The sequence below is a fragment of the Bactrocera oleae genome, chromosome 5 (genome assembly GCF_042242935.1).
Source record: "Bactrocera oleae isolate idBacOlea1 chromosome 5, idBacOlea1, whole genome shotgun sequence".
In the NCBI taxonomy this organism is placed as follows: domain Eukaryota; kingdom Metazoa; phylum Arthropoda; class Insecta; order Diptera; family Tephritidae; genus Bactrocera; species Bactrocera oleae.
In genome coordinates this window covers 36,001,648-36,027,179 of record NC_091539.1, presented here as the reverse complement: position 1 = coordinate 36,027,179, position 25,532 = coordinate 36,001,648, and the positions used below count along the sequence as shown (strand labels likewise).

Genomic DNA, 25,532 nt, shown 5'->3' with positions numbered 1-25,532 from the left:
AACATTCTTTAAATTTATTTAAAAAACCAATTTTCATGAACTATGCAACAACTCTTCGTTGGTAAAGAAATCAATTAAAATCATGCTCAACAAATCCTTTTACCAGCAACAACAACAAATTATCAGAATTAATAGCATAATAATAGCCAGCAAGCTGTAAAACAAGCACTTATAAATTTACAATTTTGAGATACATATATTGTATATACATACATACAGGCCCTATATGTATAAATATTATAGTTGATATAGGTATATACATAGATATTATTGTATGATGTTGTTAGTGTAGAGTAGAGTGTGTGTGCAGAACTGCTTGAGGCATCTTCAAAATCTTGTTAAACATATTTCGTGCTGAGCTACAGATAGGTATGATTAAGAATTATTTACCAACAATTTGACAGCTTATAAGCATATTGGTACAGTGTCTTTAACAAGTAGTAGTATATTGTGCTTAAGTAGAAGTTTATTGCATCACTGTTTAGAATAAATGGAAACGGTATTATCAGCTAAAAATACAAATAATTTTATGTAAATGAATGGCGCTACATCTTTGATATAATAATAAACAAGGAGGTACATAATATGTTTATACCTTGGGTAGATCACCCAGAAGGAAAAGTCGGGGATTCTAAAAAGGCTATAAATAAATTTTGAGCGTGACAAGATGAGCTCATTAGCCATGTTCGTCTGACCGCCTGTCTACCGTATTTACGCGAACTAGTCCCTAAATCGCCTCTCGTCAAGAAGCTCCTCCTTTGTGAAGGGTGTTATATGTGTAGCTTCGGTGCAGGCGAAGTGAACGGTTTAATGATGAAAACTCAGGTTCGTCCGGGCTCTCTAGAAATGAATTGGAAATAGAAATAAAAATCATCGCTTATCGTGTTAGGGATATAGGATGGTGGGAGCTGGAATAAATGAAAGAAAGCTTACAAATTTGTCATAATAAACCTGTCAGTATATGAACGAATATACGAATTATTCCAGCTTAGGTAGATTTGAATTTGTTAAAGGAATGGAGTGCTTATAGTTAACAAGATTAGATGTATGTATTCGACCTCATTCGAAACGGTTGTATTTGAACTATTATTTTTGCTGAATTAACTTAGCAGAAATAGTCGTAGTTTTTTGGATAAAAATCGAGTCTACCTTTATTTAAATTTTTGAATGTACAGTTTTTTTGTCTAAAAAGCTTTATCGCTTATCTGTTGCTGAATCAAGGGGTCAAAATATTGTTATTTTTAATTTGGTTCAAGTAAACCTTTGGCTTCTAAAAAACATTATGTAATTTGAAATTCAAACTGTATTGCTACTGCCTTTTTTTCAGACAAAAATTTTACCTATTTTACAGGAAAGAGCGTACTTTACAAGGAAATCTTATGAATATTTGGATCTTATTTTGAATTTTGTTACGTATAGCACGGATCTCTAGAGTCTCGAGTCCCCGTATTTTTCAAAATTTGATTGAAATATCACATTCCACTATATTTTTTAAGCCTTTTTTGGGAGCTTTGAAAGAAAATATTCAATCCGATCATTGATTGAATTCAGTTTCGATACAACCCAGCCATCTTGAAAACACATCAGCAAACACGTTTTTCGAATTATTCAATTCTAAGAAAAGCAAGTGAGTCACTTATTTCACAACAACAACATCCTTAAAATGTAAAATTATTTTCCATGAAAATTGCGTTCAAATTGAAAATTCTGCAGCAGCTTAACAGATGCCTGAAAATACATAACTCGTTTATGCATTCGAACGTCTGGCAGCTTGTCCAGCGTGGCAGCTAATGCAGCATGCAATGCCAGTGATGTTGCACATACGAAATGTTGTACCAATAATTGTTTATTTAATGCCTGTGTTTCGTTTTGAAGTGTGTGTTGTTGGCTCGTTCGATATATCATTTTATAGTTGTAGATATTTAACGATGATTTTGCATTTTTTCGACAGCGTGTTATGTTGGCATGTTGCAAGTTTTAAAGGCTGTTTTTTATTGTAAGCTATGGCATGTTTCTTCACTTAAATTTTGCTATTTGAAACTTCGTTTAACACTTTTTGAATCTTTAACAACGTTTTTTTTTATTGAGATTGTTGTTGTTGGCTTTAGTTTTAATTGCTGTTGCTACAATTGCGCTTTTATTGAACCGCTGCACATTTGCGAAAAATGCACTTAAATGTTTTGATTAATGCAATTGTTAATGGCGCCGCAAAAATAAGTTTCGAAATAATGGTGTTGTCGCCAGCTGAAATTTGTCTATCGCTTATTTTGACAGCCATCAGCGGAGTCAGTCAGTCAGCCTTAATGGCATGCAAAGTTTCCAAGTCACACACAAACATGTGCAGACATTTAAGAGTGACTTCATGTATATTACTGTCAGGTTTCAAGTGTGTGTGTGTGTGAGTATGAAAGGTTAGGATTTTTATTATACGGCGTTGGCTTGAAAACTGCGTCAACAAATCGAAACTAAGTTATATGGTATATATGTAAATCCATAATTTACTAGCCGTTCGTAATTGTTGGTTTGCCAGTTGCTGTTTTGTCTTTTGACAGCTCAACACTCGAAATTGGCTTAGACATTAACAAAACAGTTAAATTTACATATTTACATATGATCGCAATCACATAATTATATATACCTAATGCTACGCTCACATTTGCATACATATATGCATATATATATTTCCTACTTTTGTAGGTATGCATATATGTCACAGCTTCCAATCCAAACACTTGTGTGGCTGCGCTAGAGCACTTGGCTCGAAAAGCGTCGCCACTTTTGGCTGGCTTAGGCTGCTACTACATCTTTCATACCTTTATTTATCTAAGCCATGCATTTTTTACATCTCAAAACATTTTCATACTGCTGCTGCAAAGGCCTTTATTATTAATATTTTTTCTCCAACTTAGTCGCGTGGGCGTTCGCACAAGTCAAACCACATTTATAGTTTTTATTTATTTTGAATTATTCATGCGATTTTGAGCAAAACAAACAAAAAGTTGTTTGTATAAAATTTATAAAGTTTGGTAGACTTATATATACTTGCATGTATATTTATATGTAGGTTCATGTACAAAACTAGTTTCTGTGACGTCTTGTATTGGTAAAATATGTAATAATAGTCGAAAAAATGATAACTGGCGTACCATCCAATTGTACTTGTATATACATATATGTACATATGTATGTATATGAAATATTGTCAATAAATAATATAAATGGGACCACCTACACTTTAGGGTTGAATAGGCCAATCCTAAGCGACTTCTTTTCAATAACATAGTACAGCTTATTTGGACGGAGGGGATCGGAGCAATAGCATTTAGTTTTGCTTCAGGGTAAGCACTTACAACTACAAAGTTATACTGTAGCGCCTAAAACGGAGGAACGATTAAAGTCACTTTGACAAAATCGGACCTTTTGAGGATCTTCTTTCCATTTACCAAAGAGAGCGGCTGCCAAATAGTGACGAAATTCGTAGTACGGCTTAGTTCTTAAAAGTATAGTGTACTGTGTACTTTTTGTAAAATAAAAGGTTTTCCAATAAGAGTGATATGATATTACTAAGAAAAAACACATTAATTGTTAAGGAAATTCAAATATTTTTATTTAATATTCAGTCGATACAATTAAGTTTTGAATATAACATCATTCAAATTGCCTCCATGACTTTTTTGTAGGAACGAATTCGATGCACCCAATTTTTGGGTACTTTTTCCCCTAAATCAAGTCGAGTGTCATGAATAACACGTTCAATTTTGACTTCTAAAGCTTGAAGAGAGTCGGTTTATTACTAAATTACTTCAAATAACCCCACAAGAAGTAGTCTAATGGTGTTAAATCGCAACTTTTTGGAGGCCATTCAATGTTACAATTTCTTGAAGTTATCGAATCTCCAAACTTTTCTCGCAATAATTCGGTTGTTGCACGTGCTGGGTGCCTTATTTTGAAAGAAGTATGGACCGATGACTCTACCAGACCAAAAACTACACCAGACTGTAAATTTAGGTGAATGTAATGTTTGTTCATGAAAAATTTGTGGATATTCTTCGCCCCAAAATCAACAGTTTTGGTTATTTACCGCACCACTCCGATGAAAGTGAGAGTGAAAGTGAGTGCAGAAGCGCACGGATAGGTGCAATTAGAAAACGATTATTTTGATTATAAAATTGAACAATTTGTAAACCTTGTTCTTGCATATATCTTTCCATGATGAAATTGTAAACAGTACTGAATACAATAAAAAAAAATCACAGATCATGACGTAGTAAAAATGGCCGAAATGACACTTAGAAAACATTTAATCTGTATTGGAAAACCCAAAATATTTAATATGGATAATAAATAATTTGTTGCTGATTAAGTCAAATGAGTGTGGCTTTTATTTAATAAGTCAGAGACTTCAGTGTTGAAGTGTTGGTTATATCCTCAGGAAACAAATATATTACACAGTTCTCTACGAGTTTGAGATAAAGATTATGAAAAAACAGTAACTGTAGACGTGGTATTTAGGATTGGTGCTAACTTGCAGACATTGAAGAAACTGGCGTATCAATCTCAAACTGGATTGATTATTAAAGAAGAAGCACAATGAACAAGTAAACTTTAACTTGGCTACACTGATACTATAACACTACTTATTCACATTAATCTAATAGCACTAAAGTGTAAAAAAATATATTTATATTGATTTTTAATTATTAAAAAATTCTTCCGATATTTTAGCGTTGCCTTGAACAATAGTCCCTGCCACATGTCGTTAAGATTCTAATTAAATAAAAAATGTTTCTATACAAGGACTTTATTATAATTGGAAAGTTTGTATAGCAGCTTTGTCGTATAGTGGTTCGATATTAGCAGTTTAGACGAGCTTTTTGGGGAGAAAGGGACGTGTACAAAATTTCTGATCAATTTCTAAAAAACTGAGGGACTAGTTCGCGTACAAACAGAGGGACGGACATGACATCGGCTCAGCTTTTAACCCTAATCAATTATATATTTATTGTTCAGGGTATAAAAATCAGTTTTTATGTTATGTGAAAAAATACCATTTAGTTGCCGAGATTTAAGGGTTTGGATTTGACAAGTAGTCGTATACTGCTCCCAAGAACTATTTCTCGAATATACCAGATTTTACAAAAGTACGACTATCAGGCATTTGTGACTGGATCAAAATAAATTAATAAATTGAAATATATATAAAGATCTAAAGTTTATTTTCACAAAGTTTTGCAGTGCATAGGTATCATGTAACGCTAATCATAGATCTACCGAGTGTAAAAATAACTAAAATACAAGCATATATCTACAATTACATGCATAGTTTGTATTGTTCGAGCACCCATTACATCAACCTGTAATAAAAATTCAACGCATGTGGACAGGAAGCACCCAAATAACAGCCAAGACAAATGTAAAACGAATTATCAGATATATTTCGTCAGCGTATAGACATGTTTCTAGTTATATACTATATGTACAAGTATAATATATTTTGGATCATTGACATACTTCTAATGTGTTAATTTTTAAAAAGCTATTTTGTAATAAAACTTAAAAGAGAACAATTGAATTCATTTTCCTTACTTCCAGAATAGACTGTCAAAGTCAGGCCTCTTCTGTAGACTCTAGACTGGTCTTAAAGGCACTATCGAACGTTAATTTTTCTGGGTGCATTTGAAGCAAAATTTTTTTGGTTCGTGTTGTTATGAACGTAAGTAGAAGAAGGCTTCGTCATCTGCTCCTAACCATTTTTCAATTTTAGGCTCATTAATTCTCATCTCAACCGGGCAAAAAAAAACTGATTTTGCATTAATCAAGAAATGTGATATTTAAGTATGTTATCCTTCGAATGAATACTTAAAGTGTATTAAGTGATAAAAATTTACAACCTGTTGTGGCAACCAAATCACGACAAAGCCGACATTCACACGGGAGAAGTTAAAAAATAAAAAATACACAGCTCTGTTTACCCATTGAAAGTGATAAATGCAATTTGTATCGGTTAACTGGACGCCGCATGTGGGTGGATTGCTAGCCGGTTAGCTGCGTGAATGTTGCAACGCGCCCCAAGCAACAGGCACTTATATTCGGAGAACAGAGAATTGCATGTAAATCCGGTTGTATGTTAATGCATTAAAATAAAAAAAAGTCATGCCGAGCATCGACAATACGACAATCACTTAACCACTTGCAACGTCGCAATAATCGAGGCGTAGACGAGGTGCTACGTATAGAAATGAAAAGACATTTGCCAAATGGCGAATTGCAATTGCATTTGCGAAAGTTGCTCGCTGCTGTCATGAATAATACAATTCATTAGTGGTTGAAGGAAGTCAGCCGCAATTTTCGAGTGGCTTAATCGACTTCAAGTGGCATGTGTCGCAAATTAATAACATGTCGCATGCAAATATATTTATATAAGTACAAACACTTTGGTATAAAAAAATTACACATAGTCATAAGCATTGCATGTGCAAATTTATGTGTGTAATATATTAGGAGTTGTCACATTTTTCAATGAAAATTAAATATTTCGTTATCGCTACTCCATATTTGCGCCATCACATTGAGCCCGCTCAAAGACTTTAAGATTAAAACTGCAGGAAATGCGAAAAAGTAAAAAGTAAATAAAGCAAACAAAAGAGAATTCCTCCAATAACCAAACTCCCGTTTAACAATTTTCACCATACCTTATCAAAAGAAGCCCTGTAGAAACTAAATCGAAAGTGAAATTTTAAAGAAGCATATCCTTTTATTTAAGATGCCTCTTCCCAATCATTTGTAAATAAAAGACTTATTTCTTATAAGTCTACTTAAACCAGAAATATTCCCTTCAAGTTAATGCAGGATATTATACAAAGTCAGGTAAAGTATTTACTAACAAAAGTCAATAAGGAATAGAGGGATGCAATATGTGGAAGTCATTAGCATTAGTGACTATAAATGTCAGTGCATTTCCTGAAACTACTTGCTATAATGAGAGCTAAACTGGCTGAAGAAAAAGAGAAAATGTTAAAGTGAAAGGATTTGTGACAACACGCGCTGACACGCAAAACCGGAATATCCGTTTCGTGAAACGTTTGATAACCTCTGAGCGATCTAACCATTGAAGCATAGATCATATAAAGCTCCCTGAACTCACTTTTACTTTTGTGCAGCCATTTTTCTTGTCCCTATTTCCTACAGGGTCGCAAAACTAGGCTGTATGCCATGAAAACCTTTGAAAATTTATTGAGTGCAACCGTAATTGATGTAATCGCTGCAACTCCAAAGCATTCACGGCGAGTAAAGTGAGAAATATTTACGTTTTTTCTTAAGCTGCACAAAAACGCAGCTTTATTGCCAACAAAGCGCTCAGCTTGCAACATACAAAGGGGCGTAAAGGTGCAACACGGTCGCACCAGTCGGAGCGAAAGTTGTTCAACGGAAGAACGCTGTCGTTGTTTCCGTTAAAGTTGCAATAGCGCCAACATCAAAACAGCATGCAAATTGAATAGAGAAAAACAAATAGTCGATAAAATTTATTTACATGCTACAATATAGCTGTTACATTTTTTACCGTTTAGTGGCGCTTATCGGTTAAATGTAAAATAAAGAGTGATAAAAATAAATTTAAATGCATAAAGGAAAATAGAAAATTGCAGAAATGTTGCTGACGCAGCACAAAATCCATAGCCATCAACAACGCTCTGCAAAGGAAAGAAAGCAAGTGCAAAGCTGAATACTGAATATAAATCTGATACAAATAGAATATCGAAAAAACATTATTTCAATCCTTTCAGCAGCTCACCATGTCCTCGTCATTTAAATATCGTTAATAAAAAGTTTAGGGCAGCATTAGGCTTTTCGGAAAGAATTAAATCGGACAAATATCTGGTTTCAAAAATTTATACAATATTATAGGCTGCTTGGGCATTACTTATTAAGTGCACATACCGTTGATAACCGATTTCCATATACGTAACCAGTACAGACTTGGAGTTTTATCTTTTTTAGTCCACTAGCCAAAGCGAGAGTAAGGGTAATATCCCTTTCTTTTCTATCTTTTTTTTGAGAATTGAGTCTACCATGGATTTGTCAGCTTTAAACTAGCTAGAAGTTGGCAATTTCATCCCCAAACCTAGAACGTATAGTTTCATAGGGCTGTCGGCACAATTGCAAATCTTTTTACTAAACAATGGGATCACGAAAATAGCTCACTATCGATTTCGTATTATTCGGTTTGCTCCTACATGCTTTCGTATTGATAATTTCCTCTTTCTCTTAAAGCTCAAAGATAATTAAGCAATTATCACATTTTCCACCACATCTTAAAACAGTAGCAGAAACTCTTCCATAAAATATATAAAAGCGTACGAGGAACAGTTTAAGGAAAAAGAAGAAGGTAAAACTATTAACAAGTAAACTAACAGACTGCCGATTCCGACGCATCATTAACTCCGCTTTGAATACTTGAAATAAAAAAAATTATTAGATCATCTATGGTTTTTGTACGATTCGAAATGCTCAACTAATATAACAACAAAATGTTATCACAACGTATTTTGTAAGTAAATTGACGATGTGGTAATTCGGGTGACTGACTGCTAATCAATTAAAGTTACGAAATTCCGAAAAGTTAAGCGGCGAGCTCAAAAACCCCAAATCAAAAAAATAAAAAATTAAACTAATAACACAGCAGCAAAGCTAAAGCTGAGCAGACAAAAAAGTGAATTGTGTTCAAAACCACTAATTTAGTTCAATAAACAGAGTGGGTAAAGCTGCCCAGAAACTGTGATGGATTGCCACAAATGAAAAGCAAGCCACTGAAAACAAAATATGTACTTGTATAATGGAGAAAACCAAAATATGCCGAATGGCTAAAACCTGGATGAGCATGAAGAAGCCGTTGAGGTATGGCAGTATTATGTATTTTTGCTACAATTGCCCATATTGCTGAACAAGTCTGGCGTTTTTGTTGTTGGCAGCGTATGTAATGGCTCGTAAATAAAATGGATTTGACTATTCAAACACGCATTAATCAATCATTTTTAGTTGGTTTATTTTTACTTTGCAGACGAACAGATGAGGCGGTGCCAATAGCATTTATGAACAGCCTATCTAGATGGCCACAAGATTGGCGGAGATAGAGAGGGTTAAGCCTGATGTTACAGTTAAAAAAGCACATTATTTGTGTATTTATTCATTTAAGCGTAAATGCTGTGGACAAGAGGCGGTCAAAACACAAGCAGATTGCTTGCCGTTTCCCGTTACAGTCACAACCGGCAGCTAAGTGTTTGACACAAGCAATCATTCACCAGCTGACAGAATGACTTAACAAATACCTGACAGCCTGGCCGACTGTATGCTCCATTGACTGATTGCCAGACTTACATGCACAGATAGATACAGTGACAGGTGACCTACAGACGAATGGGCGTACGAGGGTATGAACTTCAGAGTTTCAGTTTTGCGCCATTAACTTACACTCTCGTATGTGCCGAATTGTTGTTGAGACATTTCTTCGTGCATGGTTATGGGCAAGGCAGTAACAATAAGCCAATAATAAATATTGGGCGAGGTGAGACTTTAGCTGGGGAAAAACTGAGAAAATACGAAATAAATAGAACACATAAATATTCATTACACTTGTGTTCATATGAAAAATGTCGTAATCAACCTCAAACACCTCAACTTTGATATATAATATAGCATAACAGCAGGCGTACTGGCGCATGTAATGTATGTGAAAAGCAACATTGCTACGAAGTTATGTGATTAATTTTGTGGTAAATAAAAGTAAATGTTGTGTAGCTATGTTAGTCATATTGCTTACAAATATATAGAATTTTCCTCATTGCACGGCTATCATCTGTGCAGATGTAAACACTCATCCGAACTCCTGCATCTTTTGAAATTAGACATATTTAATAAGTAAGGAAAGGCTAAGTTCGGTTGTAACTGAATATTTTATACTGTTGTAATGTACTGTTGTTGCAATGTGTAAACTAAGAAATTAAACGGATCCGAATATTATGTATGTAGGGACTAAGGGAAGTATTGCCCTGATTCATCCATTTCATGCAAGAGGATAAACTGTTATTTGAAAGAGACTCTTTCTGAATTTCATTACGATTTCAAATATAAAGTCAACCGAAAGCTCGAATATATTTCTATTAGGTATATTGGGGCTGTGGGAAGTATTGACCCAACTTTACCCATTTTTGGTTCAAGGACATGATGTCATCACAAAAAAATTCTCCCCTTATTTCAATACTAGACCTCACAGATCGACCAATATTTTCGGTGAAAAATTAGCCATATGGAGGGCACTATTTGTGCAAAGTTTCACGCTAATAACTTTATTGATGCTTGATTTCTATACTGTAAAGTGAAAGAATGAGATGGAAGTTAGTTCCAGTTACCTAGAAACAGTAAGACGAAGATGAAGACGATACAGACATGTCAGATCACCCCAGAGAAACTTGCTTAAGACAAAATAGCATCCCAAGGATACATATCCAACATTTTAAGCAGTCCTTAAATAACGAAAGACAAGTCAGCGTAATGCTAACGATTTTTCATAACGAGCTTGATAACACTCAGAACAATTTATGATGAAAACACCGTCATTTTATTAAACGGAAATTTTGCATCGTATATCCAGGAGCCGTCGAGAGTCTAAGAGTTATTGAATTGTAAGTTAGCTTTCAATCATCATCGGGAAACTTTGCAAGATTCTGTATTCAGATTAAGCCTTCAAAATATGTACAACAAAAATTAAAATCATTTTACACATTAGATTGTTATAGCATCCCTTATATAACCTTTACCGAAAACTGTAAATACCGAAATGAAATATAGGTACACTAGTGCAATAAGAGGAAAAGGTAGATTATGTCCATATTTTTAATTTTAAATAATTTACATGCATACGACTTATAATTAGTAGTGATCTTTGAAATGAGCTCAATTTTGAACTTCGAAACTAACTTGGAAAAATCGAGAAATTGATATTTTACGTATGACACAATGTCTCGAAAAAAATTGGTTTGGTCTAATATCCAGCCAAGTGTTGTACAGTGTAATAATAAACAAAAACGAAAGTTCAAAATTATATTGAAATATTTAAACAAAAATTATTTTAACGTAAGTCCAACCGATAGCTATGAATGAAACTTGATACTTTTTAAAGCGATAAAAATTTATGAAAGGGTAATATGGTTTTATAGGGTAAAACTTGATGTATGCCACCACAAAATAGACAGCAGGCACGGAAAATGTATAACTAGAGAATGTATAATCAACATTTTCTTGTACTTTCAGATTTTTCAAATAGTAAGATTTTTTAAATTGCTTATCGAATAGTGGAGGGCCGTCGAGTTTTTGTGTGTGAAAAAAAGTGTGTTACTGGACTCCGCCTCAACGTATTGAAGTAGAGTGAAAAAGAGGCCGAGCTGTATGTTGAAGAAGAAGTTTAGTTCAAGCTGAGAGAAAGCGGAATTCAGCTTTATTATTTTATTGTATTTACACATATTTGCTCACATCGCTTTTAAGAAATGAAGACGATTCAAAAATGCTTATATTGCACCATATTTGAGTTTTAGATGAATATACTTATATTTTTAGAAATGTATCAGTATTCTTTAATAAAATTTTAGGCCTTAGAGCATAATATCGAATTCATTCAGACAATTTTCCTATACTCTTGTTTCCATTGTTTAATTTTTCTTCTCTCCACAAAGATATGTTATTTGTTAGCTCACCTAACTTAACAAAAATACGAAAGTATAACAATCCAATTAGAAACGAAGCAAGACTAAAGAAATTAGATGCAATAAAGTTTAAACAAACGTTGGATTAAAAGAAAAGAAGAGACGTGGACCACGAAACAATAGAATAGGCTCAGTAACAATGAACGATGTACGATTTGTTGCACAATCAATTGGAATTAGTTAGCACACAATGGGAATTCTGACCTGCACGTGCTTAAGGTGATAGAGTGCTGGCGCTGTGGCGTTAACTCGGACCCGGACGGAGGAATACAAGCGAATAAGAGGAGAGTGCAATAAGATTCATAATGAATATGTTACTATTGTGGTCATCGTTGTTGTTGTGGGCAACAATAGTTGTAGCAGCAGAGAAATGGTGTGAACAAAAGTATTTGGGATCATAATGAATGGACACCCTCAAGCACCAGCAACAGCAATCTTAGTTCACACAGCCCAGTCACCTGCTGTGCGGTTACGGCTGAGAAGTGGTCAAATGCAAATTCTTTAGAGACCCTTTTAGTGAGTGTGAGCATGCAGACATACACTTAAGAACACATAAATTTAGTATTTTAGGGGCGCATAAAATAGATTTGTTAAGGTTAATAACTAAATTTGAATTTATGTGTGTAAAAAGAACCGGCAGCTTCGACAGCAGAGAAAGTCTTTGAGAAAAATGGTGGTATATGTGCCTTCAGCATAACTAGTAGCTAAGAATACAGAAAGGAATTGAAACAAAATACAAACAACATCATCAAAATCAAATAAAAACGACGGCATATGCTTGACAATATTGCCTACAGTCGTTAATTGTTGCAAATGGTCTATGTTTGAACTCATCAATTGCTCTTTGCTTTATCGCTAGGAACAACAAATTAGACATTACAGATATGTTGCAAACACATTAATTAGTCAGTTCGACCTAATTTCTAGAGGTTAACTTATATTGAGACTTTCCGGTTCTGAGGAAGGCAAAAAGAATAACAGCAGCAACCGCATGGACTGAGGGAAACGAAGCACAGCAAACCAATGAGCAAGACTATAAGTACACATCTACAAATACATATGCATGTACATGTATGTACATATGTAATAAGTAATTGCAACATCTAGTAGCATTGCCACAATGACCCCAAAGGGCAATTAATTGTCGAGCCAACTAATAGGGTAGCGCATACAGAAGCAGGAGCAGAAAACGAAGTAAAGAAACACAAACAGCTTCGTACTAAACCTTTAAAGCTGTAAAATTAAAACTGAAGATTCACATGCAGCCTCCAAACAGACATTTGAATTCATCGAAAGAGCGGTAATATAACGAAGACAAAAAGTAACCAAAAACAACAGCAAAGACACATTACGAATTGCATTAAAATTGAACTTAAGTACTTCATTGGCTCCATACAGGGAAGACTGGCGGATTCAATGGAGGCAATTTGCAAGATACGCACAGTCGTCAGACTCTATTGGAGTCTTGAGTCATCATAGCTTGCTTTTATGCACTAAAACATATGGATATATGCATACATATAAAGAATTGTCGATATGCTTACGTATGTAACGTTATGAGTGCGTATGCTCTCTATGGAAGGCTGCAAAGCGCTGAATACCACTTTTAATTAATCTGAATTAAGACAATAACTCTGATTAGAACAAACATGTATTTGAATCTTTCCTCTTTCTCACAAACTCATGCAGATACCAGCAAACTAGATAACAAGAATCCGTGTACAAAATCCTTAGTCCACTAAATCAAATATGAGCAACTCTTGGTTTTTACTCGCGTCATAAAAGTCTTCTAATAAAATCCTTTATCCTTTTAAGAAGTCCTACCTGAAATAGAACACAATATTTTGTGTGATTCCGATCCGAATCGATCCAGATCCTGGTTGAGAAACTCTCAGCTTTAACTAAAAAACAAGAAAATATTTGGCGATAGTATTGGTGATCAATAACCATCGAATTTAGTTTCAAATACCTAGTATCTGTGCTACTTCTCCCTTGAACCCAAAGAGAGTTGAAACACGAGAGACAAGAAATGAAAACACTCGTAAAATTTCATACGAAATATGCAAATTTCGATAAGAAGTCAATAGCAGCTACGCATACAACTGACCATTACATTATTTTTCAAACGGAAGTAGTGGCCATTAAGGAAGCAATATATCAACTGACCCACAGCGCAGACTTCAATTGAGCTCGCTGAAACAAGTAAAGAAGTGCCAAGCGCTACCTCTCTCGGGTTACTTCAGACTGACTAGTTTGGCTGCCACGATGGCGATCTCAGTCTCACTAACTGTACAGTGAATCAGGTGGGCACCACTATCTTCTTACGGTTTACTAGTGGATGGTTAGGCCTCGAGTGATTAGGCTTCATGTGATTAGACAAACGCTGGCCAGTCAGCTAGTGCTAGTAGCACTTGCGCAGTCGCAAGATCCGTCTGGCCCGAATTAAATACTGTTTTGTGTTCTCTTCGCTCACAGTAAAATTTCCATTTTCTATTTGAACGTGCGGCCTTTATGAGATTAAGACTACAAACCTTAAATTTCACACCTCTGAGCAGCCAGATAAATTAGCCGAAATATAAAGAAACCAAGACTATTTTCTTACGCATTTACTTACTAAGAAGCGAGTCCAACAATGAATAAGTGGCGATTAATTAAAGTTACACTTGCGAAAAGTTCACTAGCCTCGCTATCCGCCGATAAAAAAGATTAGCACAAGCAGTTTTCAACATTTAAAGTAGCAAGAAAGAAAGAGCATGGTTTTTCATACGGTACTCGATGGATATTTAATTAATTAAGAGTTACGCGTGTAAGCTTAATGAATTGCGCAGTTATGAAGTACATATGTATGTACATATATGTACCTGTGGAGCTCATTCGGTATCAAAATATGTATGTATGATAAATCTTTTGAAGAAGCGCGTTAATTTCAGTGTTTCATATTTATTTTGTAGACAAAATGCAAAGCCTAACTAATTTTTCAACAAAAATAGCTCTGTATTTGTCTTTTAAAATTTTCCTGTGCAGCATGAACTTATGAATCAGATGCAGTTGTAGACGCAAGTGCGGCAATTGTGAAATTATCACTTCTTTAAAATGAAAATTAATGAGAAAATCTTGAAATCACACCTAAAAATGTAGCGCTAATGAGTCTGACTTAGTCAGTGGAGCAACAATGTTTTCCCTAGCCTCGCCCCATTTTAATGGTCAACTATATAAGTAGCATCCAATTAACACATATTTCATTACAAATTAACGTCCACTAATTATACGCATTCGCAAATCATTCCAATTTCTCCTCTTCCCGAATTTTGCGAAATTCCTTGAATTTTAATGCCACTTTCATACTCTTGTGTTACTAAGTATCTATACATAAGACAACACACATTTACAAGTCGTTTTCAATAGATAAAATTTCATAAGAATTTGAACTGTGAAAATTTATTTCTGCTCTTTAATTTTACTTTCAAGTACATGCCAACGACTACTCGGTGCTTTAATGAGTTCAATTAAGATGCAATTTGCGCACGTCTCATGGAAGGTCGTAAATTCAATACTGGCATACAGCAAAAGCATCAGTCAGATATTTGAAAAATATATTAAAAATGAATATTAAATTCTCTTCATCTCTTTAAGGAAAGTCAACCCTGTAAGCAATTTCAACTTAAAAATCAATTGCAATTGATACAGAAGTCAATTTTGGGCGTATTAATTATTCAAATTAAATTAAGCTTAACAATAAAAAGAAATTGTGCAAAGCAAGCACATTTTGTCAAAAAGTTTGGATGAGTGTATGATAAAAAAAATTGAGAAAGAAAAACATAGATACTTTTAATAAAGAACATTTAGAAATATAAAATGTAATCAGAAAAGAAAAGTTTAGTAGAAAATGTAGCCATATATACGTAATTTAAGTGGAAGTTTCGACTGGTTCATGTTTCATATCGTTAAAGACCTAAAATAACCTGTAAATTGGCACAAATAGATCAGAAATAAATTTCTTAACCTTTTTTAACTCCTTTTTATACCCTGAATACGGTAAATTAAGCTTGCAACTAAGATTGTAATACCCAGAAGAAAACGTCGGAAACCCTTTAAAGTTAATAGTCATAAATGATCAGTGTGACGAGCTAAGTTGATTAGCCACGTCCGTCTGTCTTTGATACATCGGACTGGAAGTTTTCACACGTTCTTTGCTCCCCAAGAAGCTAATTATTTGTTGGAACCGCTGATATCAAACCACTAGAGCATATAGCTGCCTTACAATCTGATCGATCAAAATAATGATAAAAAGCTTATTCATGCCCCTTTATGCTATAAGAAATGCAGCTGTGAAAGGTATTATTTTGCAGCAGTCAAGTCGCTTTTTCTTGAGTACATAAATATTACTAATATATTGGAAAACTTCTCGAAACCTATTCGGTATATTTTCTGTACTTCTTTTACAGTAGCCTGCTCATATCACGTTAATATAGGCCATTTATGATTATTGGGTTACAAAGACGCCGCCGTAACGTAGAAGCTGTGAGACATTAAAGTTGAGTAGCAAGCAAATAAATGCGAATACAGATAAATGCTGGCAAATGTGACCAAATTTAAAGTCAACAGCAACAACAACAGGCGTAAGGCGTATTACGCTTTTATAGCTGTATCAATACGTAAATTCATTACAAAGTTAAAATTGAAATGCATCAATTCAAGACAAAAGAAAAACAAGAAAAAACGTTAACTTCGATTGCGCCGAAGCTATAATACCCTTCACAAATACAAAGGCCCCTTACAAGAACTTGATTCCAAACGTTCAATTTGTATGGCAGCTAAATGATATAGTGATCTTATCTGACCAATATCTGTGGAGAATAATTTGTTGCCTTAACCAATAACTCGTGCCTAATTTCGTGAAGATACCTCATCAAATAAAAAAATTTTCCATGCAAGCACTTTACTCCGATCGTTCAGTTAATATGACGGCTATATGCTATAGTCATCCGATCTATACAATTTCTTCGGAGATTAGATGAATGCTTTAAATAATAATACATGCCAAATTTCGTGAAGATATCTCGTCAAATGAAAGAGTTTTCCATACAAACACTTGATTCCGATTGTTCAGTTTGTATGGCAGTTATATGCTATAGTGGTCCGATATCGGCCGTTCCGACAAATGAGCAGCTTCCTTGTTAGAAAAGGACAGGTGCAAAATTTCAGATCGATAGCATAAAAACTGAGAGACTAGTTTGTATATATACAGACAGACGAACAGACAGACAGACGGACATGGCTAAATCAATTCAACTCATCATGCTGATCATTTATGTATATATGTATTTTATAGGATCTCCGACGTTTCCTTCTGGATGTTACAATCTTCGTGGCAAACTTAATATACCCTGTTCAGGGCATAATAAAGTAACACCTTCAGCTAAAGCGAGCTGCCCAGTCCACAACATTTCAACCACTTTCTAACAAGACAATCGTAAATATGTACAAACGCACGTGTGTGCCTAAGGATGAGCCTTTATTGTCATGTAAATTACATGATTTATGTATGAATCTACAGCAAAATCTTAAAACAGCTTAAGTAGACTTAAGTTATAAATACAAGTAGAGTTAATCTGGTCAACTTTTTCAAGATACGACACTATGTTTTATTAGAAGCAGTAATTCAGAACGAAAAGCTTTGAAAAGGTTATCAAAAATTGGTAAAAAATACGCAGAGATATTTACTATTAGCCAAATCTACTTTAGCTTAAGTCGCTTTAAGCTAATTTCAGCTATTGCCTCAGATATTTAGACATGCTTCTTGCTTGCTCGCCTTGTCGGCTTGGTGTTGTTTCGGCATTTAAAACAGCAAACTACATTTGCTCTCTAAATCAATTAAATGGCGATGTTTTAAAACATGCGCGCTAATTTCAATGAAATTAACAAACGAGATACCAAAAAGATTGAAAAACTTAATAAATGCCATCATGCGCCATTAAACAGCAAATTATTTATCATTTACATATAGTTTATGTGTATATACAATACATATGTATATTTTCTACACTGCGTCGTCAAAACAAAAGAATTATTAATATTTAGCTTCGTTAAAATCACTCAAAACAGGTATTAGTTTATAGATTAAAAATAACTCCGCTAACAGAACCATCATGGTGGTCAAGCTTGAATAAAGCCACCGTGGTGTAGTTATTCCTTCTATACATAAATACGTATTCATAGTCAGGTGTTTTTTGCTTAAAACTTAAAAGTTATACTTAGTCTGCATATACATACGCGTATGCGAACTAGTAGCTCTATTTTTGGGATATCTATCTCAAATTTTGCACACGTCCTTTTCCTCAAGATGCTGCTCATATGTCGGCAACGCCATTATCGGACTATTATAATATATACGAGCACGTACATATGTAGCTGCCATACATACTGACCGATAAAAATCAAGGTAAAGACCTTATTGGAAGAAATACGCCTGCAACCTAAGTTAATGCTTATTCTTGCATTGGAATATAAATTGAGACTAATCTTATAAAAGACTACCGAGAATAAATCTAAAGTTTCATCGCAATAGGCAATTTTGCAACGTTAAACTGCGGAGATTACTTTGGTAGAAGCTTACGCTTTAATGCAGCGGACTACAAATTTTAATACAAGCTTGGAAAACTTGTAAGACTAATGGAAATTTATCCATTAGATCAATATAATCCTGAAGTATCAAATGAAGTTCATATCTACCGAAGTTTCAAACGTGTGTATATTACAGTCCCATTATTCAGTAATTCTCGGGTTCACGGGCCTACTACCATACATCGGAACGAGCCCGGCAACTCGGCTATTGCTTAAGATATGATATATACACCAACAAACTATTCACCTTTTCAACACCCACCCAAACTAACTCGTATAGAATCCCTCCCCTGTTGGTCTAACTCTACCAAAACAGCTCGTTAGCTCTTTTCTTGGACCATTTACACCCCACTACTACAACTGCAACAACGCTGATGGCAAATGATTCGTATCGTCTCCTGGCACCATACGGAGTTTGGTATTGTAGATGGGCGTAATCGGATCACTGCCACTTCCACTAAACGCCATTAATAAAAAACCTACAAATTGCCATAACTCGCCTTATGATAGGTTTAATGTATGTCCCAAACGATATCACTAAGGGCAAGGAAAATACGTTTGACATCTTTTCGACAGTGTGAAAATAGGTTAAGTCGATAAACAACATACTTCCTATATAACATAACTTTAAATTCCATCTGGTGTATGAATATATCGGGATAAAACTTTGCACAAATAATGCGTTTAAGGTGTGCCATCTCAAGTGAACTATGAAAATCGGACCACAACTGTTCAAGCCCCCATATACCAAAGATGTGGACCCCAGTGGCTATGGCCGACTTCATACCGAAAATATCGGTCAATGTGTAAGAATTATAATTAAAATTCGGAAATAATCCTTTCTTAATAGTATTATTTTATCTTAATATAATATTAACAATGTATTTTTGTCAAGAATAGATAAAATCATGGTGACAATATGCCCTAGTCTAATATAAAGTTTTGCCACACCTGAAGGCATTTTCCCAGCTTTGATCTTTGCAAGAGTATACATTTTCGGTTATACCTGAACTTAGCTCTTCCTTACTTGTCTATATTCAATTTGAAATAAAAGTTTCATGTCCATGAAGTATACCCGACAATACAACCAAATACCAAATTAAAAAAAAAACTCCACAAGTGTATTGTAAGTTTTTCAATAATATTTATATACATATATAATATTTAATTACGTATGTAAATATATATTATATTAATAAATGAACTAACGCATACAAATATGTATATATGTAGGTAATACTTGGAAGCCTTAGGTTTAAAAAGTAAATTTAATAATGTAATTTGTAATACTTTACCTGCCAATGTGGAATATTCCAAATCCAATTAAGCATCTAACTGGCTAGAGGGGAAAAATCTAAATTCGACAAGTCAACTGCATAAAAATTAACTGTTGAAAATCGAAAACGTTAATCACTTAAATATGCAAAATAGTTGGCTCTAAACGAAGTGTTTTAGATTAATTATGTGAAAATGGATAAAAAACTGAATGTAAATAAACCAAAGCAAATCAGAAACTGGCTCGTGCCATAACTTACATATACCTAGCTACATATATATAGAGTGTTGGTATGTATGTATGTATGAAGGTTTACTAATAAAATAAATTGACGGAAAAACAAATGTAAAGCGAAGCAAGTGAAGTCATAAGAGTTTAGGTAAAAATCAATGTAAAAGTTGCTCTTGAAGTAAATATACATATGTGTGTATGTGTATGTACATATATGTAGACGTAAATACTTAAGTAACTATGTATGTACATATTTAAATAGTTAGATTTATATTTTATATCATTTGTATGTTATTAATATTTATTATTATATTCTCTACGTAGTTATAAATCCAATTTAAAAAAAAATTTAATATTTATTATTACTTTTCGACGCTGAGAACATAAATTTTATTGCTTGCAAAAAATACATAATTTGACTTAAATAGTATGAAAGTGTTAAATTTAATGTGATGCTTTTATTTTAAATACAAGTGATGTCAAACAATTTCAGCAGCGTTCATAACAAAGTAAACTGAAAGGCGAACAGGTGCATGTGAATAAAATATAGAGTATTATGTGAAATACATAATATGTATATAAAATGTAAATATCTATATATTGTACGTACTTAAGTGTTACATTAATATTTTAAGCCTATTTTGAGCGGTGATTTATATAGCGTTATATGGCATTGTTGTATTGTCTGCAGTTAAAATTGAAATTAATAAATATTTAAATCAAAAAAATTATAAAAAAAAAATCGAAAGGCTGCTATTTGCATGTGGCAAAATAAATCATCGTGTGACCGTCTGCTGAATCAGTTGTCGCCCATTTCAGTGGGAAGAGGGAGGCAGACAAAAGCTGAATGGTTATTTGTTGCTTGGTGGTCCACGGACAAAAACAATGTGACTGTAATTTATTTATTTTTCAGCTTAGGCAATTTCAAGACAACACACAAACATATTTTTAAACAAAAAAAGTTTCACAAATAAATCTCACGCAAAGGCAACAGCAACAGCTGCCAGTGCAGGCCATTCACTTGCGTCTTTACTGAAGAATCGTACAGTTGTTTATTTGAAATTAAGATTTGCTTTATGACTTCGGCACCATACCTGCTAAGCCATGCCAGCGTCGTCTTTTATTACACTTCTACGCGAATTCACCCATTCACGCCATTAAATAGCCACTCAAGAGTCGTAGCTGATTGTGGTAGTCATCAGTATTTACATTTAATTTAATTTAATTTCATTTCATTTCATTTAATTATTTTTTTCTGCCCAGTACAGCACTTCCTACACGAGTGGTTCAGCAATCCCTTTGAATTACCGTTACGCGGTAAGAGTACATGAAACTTTTGGCGCTTTTGAAAGTCGAATACTTATAAATCACCGGAACCGCTGTCAACAACGATCCGCACTTACTCACATACATACTCATGTACATATTTACACACAAGTTTACTTTTTGCTTAGAACTTTACTGTGAAAATTTAAAATACACAACAAAACCTCATACATTTTCAGCGAAGTTTCTATTATTCTATTCAGTAGCCTTTTTGGTGTAAATTGTTTTGCATTTCGCGAGAAAAAATCAAACATTTAATGTTTTTTTGGTGTGAACGTTTTTGTTGCTCTTCAACCGCGCTAGTATTTTTCAAGTGCTCGCAGCTATGAACATAAATGAAGTGGCCCTGTCCCTAAAAGGGGTAGGTGGGCCGGAGATGTGTGCACTTTTTTACGCATTTTTAAGCACAATTAAGTGCGGCATAAAAAATACAGCTACTGTTAGTTTAAGCTTAAAAATACATGAAAGCGATAAAATTTTCGCAAGAGATTGCCATAAAAGGGTTTAATGAAAATTTCATAGAATTTTTGCGTGCTTTCTCGTTTTCCTTTTAAATATGCATGCATGTGCACTGGTGAACTTAACTGTGATAGCGGGAACGTAGATACTTTCAATTTCTTTGTAATGGGAATTTTTTAATTACTGGATTCTATATGATTTTTATACCCATTTTATAAACCCGAACAGGTGTTTGTTACGCCTAGAAATTGGTAACCAAAGGCATAACGGCAAATTGAAAAGCATTTCACAGAAGCTTTAATATTTAAATATGTACCAGGTCTGTTCAAATAATAAAGTGAGTTTTCATTTTCTAAAAAAATATTTGTTTATTTATCAATTTTAATTTTTTCCTTCAAAGTAGTCCCCCTTAGATATATTACACATGCGCCAGCGTTTTTTCCAATTCTCGAAGCAGTTCTATAGTGCCTTTTTAATTGCGCTCTCTCTGCGATTTTTGTTTTGTATTGGGACAATTGGACTTTGGTTTCGATGTTATAACCATATACCCAAGATTTCTCACCAGTTAAGACCCTTTTAATCAAATCTGGATCGCCGTTGACGTCATTCAACAATTCCTGAGCAATGCTCATGCGACGGTTTTTTTGGTCAAAACTCAGCAATTTTGGAACGCACTGCGCTGCTACAAGCTTCATACCCAAAATTTCCGAAAGAATTGCATGGCACGCCCCAACCGATCTTCAGCAACTTCTCTAATAGTGATTCGACGATTCTCTATAACAATTTTCTTCACTTTATCAACATTTTCATCGGCTGTTGATGTCCTTGTGCGTCCAGGGCGAGCGTCGTTATTCACATCTTCTCGACCTTCCTTGATAAGCTTTTACCACTTGTAAACATTTATTTGACTCAAAGTACACTCATCGTATGCCACTATTTTCATACAAAATCTAAAGCAAATTCATTGAACCATTTTTTTCGCCAGCAGGAATTCGCCGACCACGCAAAACACGTCTTACTTTTATGCCGCTCACAAACAACAGAAATACTTTATATGGCTGAAACAGAGAATGTACGTAGCCCGCGACATTTGAAATGCACCTTATTTTTGGAACAGACCTCGTACATGTGTATATGTTTGAAACAAATGTGAACAGTGGTGTCCAATTTATATAAGAAAATTGTGAATGGATTATAATCAAATTTGGTACTTTATGTTATACGTAGGCCATAGAATCACTTAGTTTTATTCCTACAATATATCTTACTTCGTGTCAGCTAAAATAATGTTAAAATCATCTTCAAAGGAGGTATATGAAATGTAAACTCAACCGAAAAGGCTAAATTTAATATATTGAGTTGATATGAAAAATGTCAGTCAATGGATCGGAATTCATTATATTAGGGATATAAGGCTTTGACCAACGTTTACCGACTCCATTCATATTCAACGCTAAACCACATTAATTTGAAGAAAACTTGTCCACTTAGTTTCATTAAAATATCCCACATTTTGACCATCATAAACGGTTTTAAGTCAGGTGATATGTCGGAAATCACTATACATTAACCATTGACATTGCTCAGGTATACTCGACAACATATTTTTAAGCAATTTTATAGATAAAAAACTAAATCTCACATACACTGACCGACATATTGGTTCAGTCCAAATCATACAAGTATATAGCAATTGGTTACACAACATTTATGAGGAACTCAGGATTTATCTTGATTCCTCACAGAAAATCCAAAATAGTCTAAATAGCACAGTTCAATTAATGACGCGAAATTACGACGCTAAAATTTAAAAGTTAATTCTCCACATGCATAATAAAGACTGGTCCTTAGAACACTTTCGTTGCATGATTACAATGTAATATATATAATATATGCTATAAGTTAGTCGAATGCAATAGTTGCACAGTGGCATAAATGAAGTTATTAAAAAAAAACAAGTAAGGAAGAGCTAAGTTCGGATGTAACCGAACATTTTATACTCTCGCAAAGTCAAATGGTATACATCGTTGGAAATTCTTTTGTGGATTGACTGATATTCTCGGTAGAAGGTCAACTATAGGCACTGGGGTCCACATATTTAGTACTTAGGGGCTTCAACAGTTTTGGTTCGATTTAGACAATTTTTGGTCACAAGATGGCTTACCTTAAACGCATTACTCACAGAAAGTTTTACCCCGATATAACATGGAAATATGAAAAGAACGTTATGTACCGAATTTTGTTGAAATTGGTTAAGCAGATCTCGAGATATGGGTTTTCACCTAAAAGGGGGCTGTGCCACGCCCACTGAATAATTTTGAACGCGGTTCCAATAAAGTCATTTCACCCATTTTCACACCGTCAATAGAGGTTCTTAAACATTTGCTTGCAGTGAATTTTGTTATTATAGCATTAGTGGTTTAGGAGATATGCACATTAAACCTATTAGGGGCGGGACCACGCCCACTTTAAAAAAAAATTTTGCTGCAGATGCCCCTCTTCAATGTGACCCTGTGTACCAAATAACAGTCTTGTATCTTATTTCGGAGCTTAGTTATGGCAATTTATTTGTTTTTGATTAATGGCGTTTTGTGGGCGTGGCAGTGGTCCGATTACGCCCATCAGCAATACCAACCGTTTCACGGTACCAAGAAACATGTCTACTAAGTTTCATAAAGATATCTCAATTTTTACTCAAGTTAGAGCTTGCACGGACGGACGGACAGACGGACAGACAGTCACCCGGATTTCAACTCGTCTCTTCATCCTGATCATTTATATATATATAACCCTATATCTAACTCGATTAGTTTTAGGTGATACAAACATCCGTTAGGTGAACAAAACTATTATACTCTGTAGCAACAGGTTGCGAGAGTATAACAAGTAAATGAGGTCAGAAATTAATAGTTTTTGAAAAAAAAACTGGACATGGTTAAAAAAAAAGTTTTATATATTTTTTAATGAGAGTACACCAACATAAAAAACCATCATCGTGTGTGACAAAAACATGTTTTACTAATGTAATTTAGTTCAAAGAAAGTAATTTGTAAAGTGTACATTCAAACTTCTACCTGAATTACAATTATTTCAGTCAAAACTTTTTAAATAAAAGTGTCAAAACTCAAAATACCGTGCGATACCCTCGTAACAATAATCCACATACGTTCTTGATATTTTCGCAGGTTGAATTCTGCACGTTTTACTCTTCCCGATCACCCAGCTCAATAATTATTTGGAATACCAACAAAAATTTTAATTACATTAAAGGTATAAAGAATTAAAGATACTAACAGTTTTATAGTTTGATATTTACACTGATGGCCAGAGAAATAAGCATGTTTTTGTTTCTATTCAAGGTCAGATCATTTGCTATATTAACTAAAATTGTAACTATTTTTCCAGCCACCAACCTACATTCATACCAACAAAAGTATATATACATATGTACATGTATATATGAAGTCATGCACTTACCATTTTCTGTTAACCTGTATAATAAATAATAAATAGTTTTGTAAATACATTTAATTCTGTGTCACTATACTTTATTCCTTTCATCTCCTTGATATGACACAGAGCACATCTTTTCACCATCATGCAAAAACATGTTTGCCAAACAGGGCACTTTTTTCACTCCTGCACTCAAAGTACATTTACACACTTTAACTTTAATTCATTAACACTGAATTCACTCTAAACACACTTATTACTTCATGTTTAGAATAATTAGAATAAACTTCAATAAATATTATTATACATTACTTACTTTTTTAACAACTTGTATCACGATCATGAACCAACGCGTAATTACCGACACCCACGCAATTAAATGACTACACCGCCACACCAAGCTTTGT

The 25,532-nt window shown here is 34.1% G+C and overlaps 1 long non-coding RNA gene across 1 annotated transcript; it reads right to left on the bottom strand.

The window, feature by feature from the left end:
- Nucleotides 1-614: 614 nt before the first annotated feature.
- On the bottom strand, nucleotides 615-25,532 carry LOC118682575 (uncharacterized). The gene is made up of 3 exons (XR_004978385.2): nucleotides 25,442-25,532; nucleotides 19,676-19,767; nucleotides 615-840 (listed from the first exon to the last, which is right to left on the bottom strand). It is a non-coding gene; the product is annotated as an uncharacterized lncRNA (long non-coding RNA).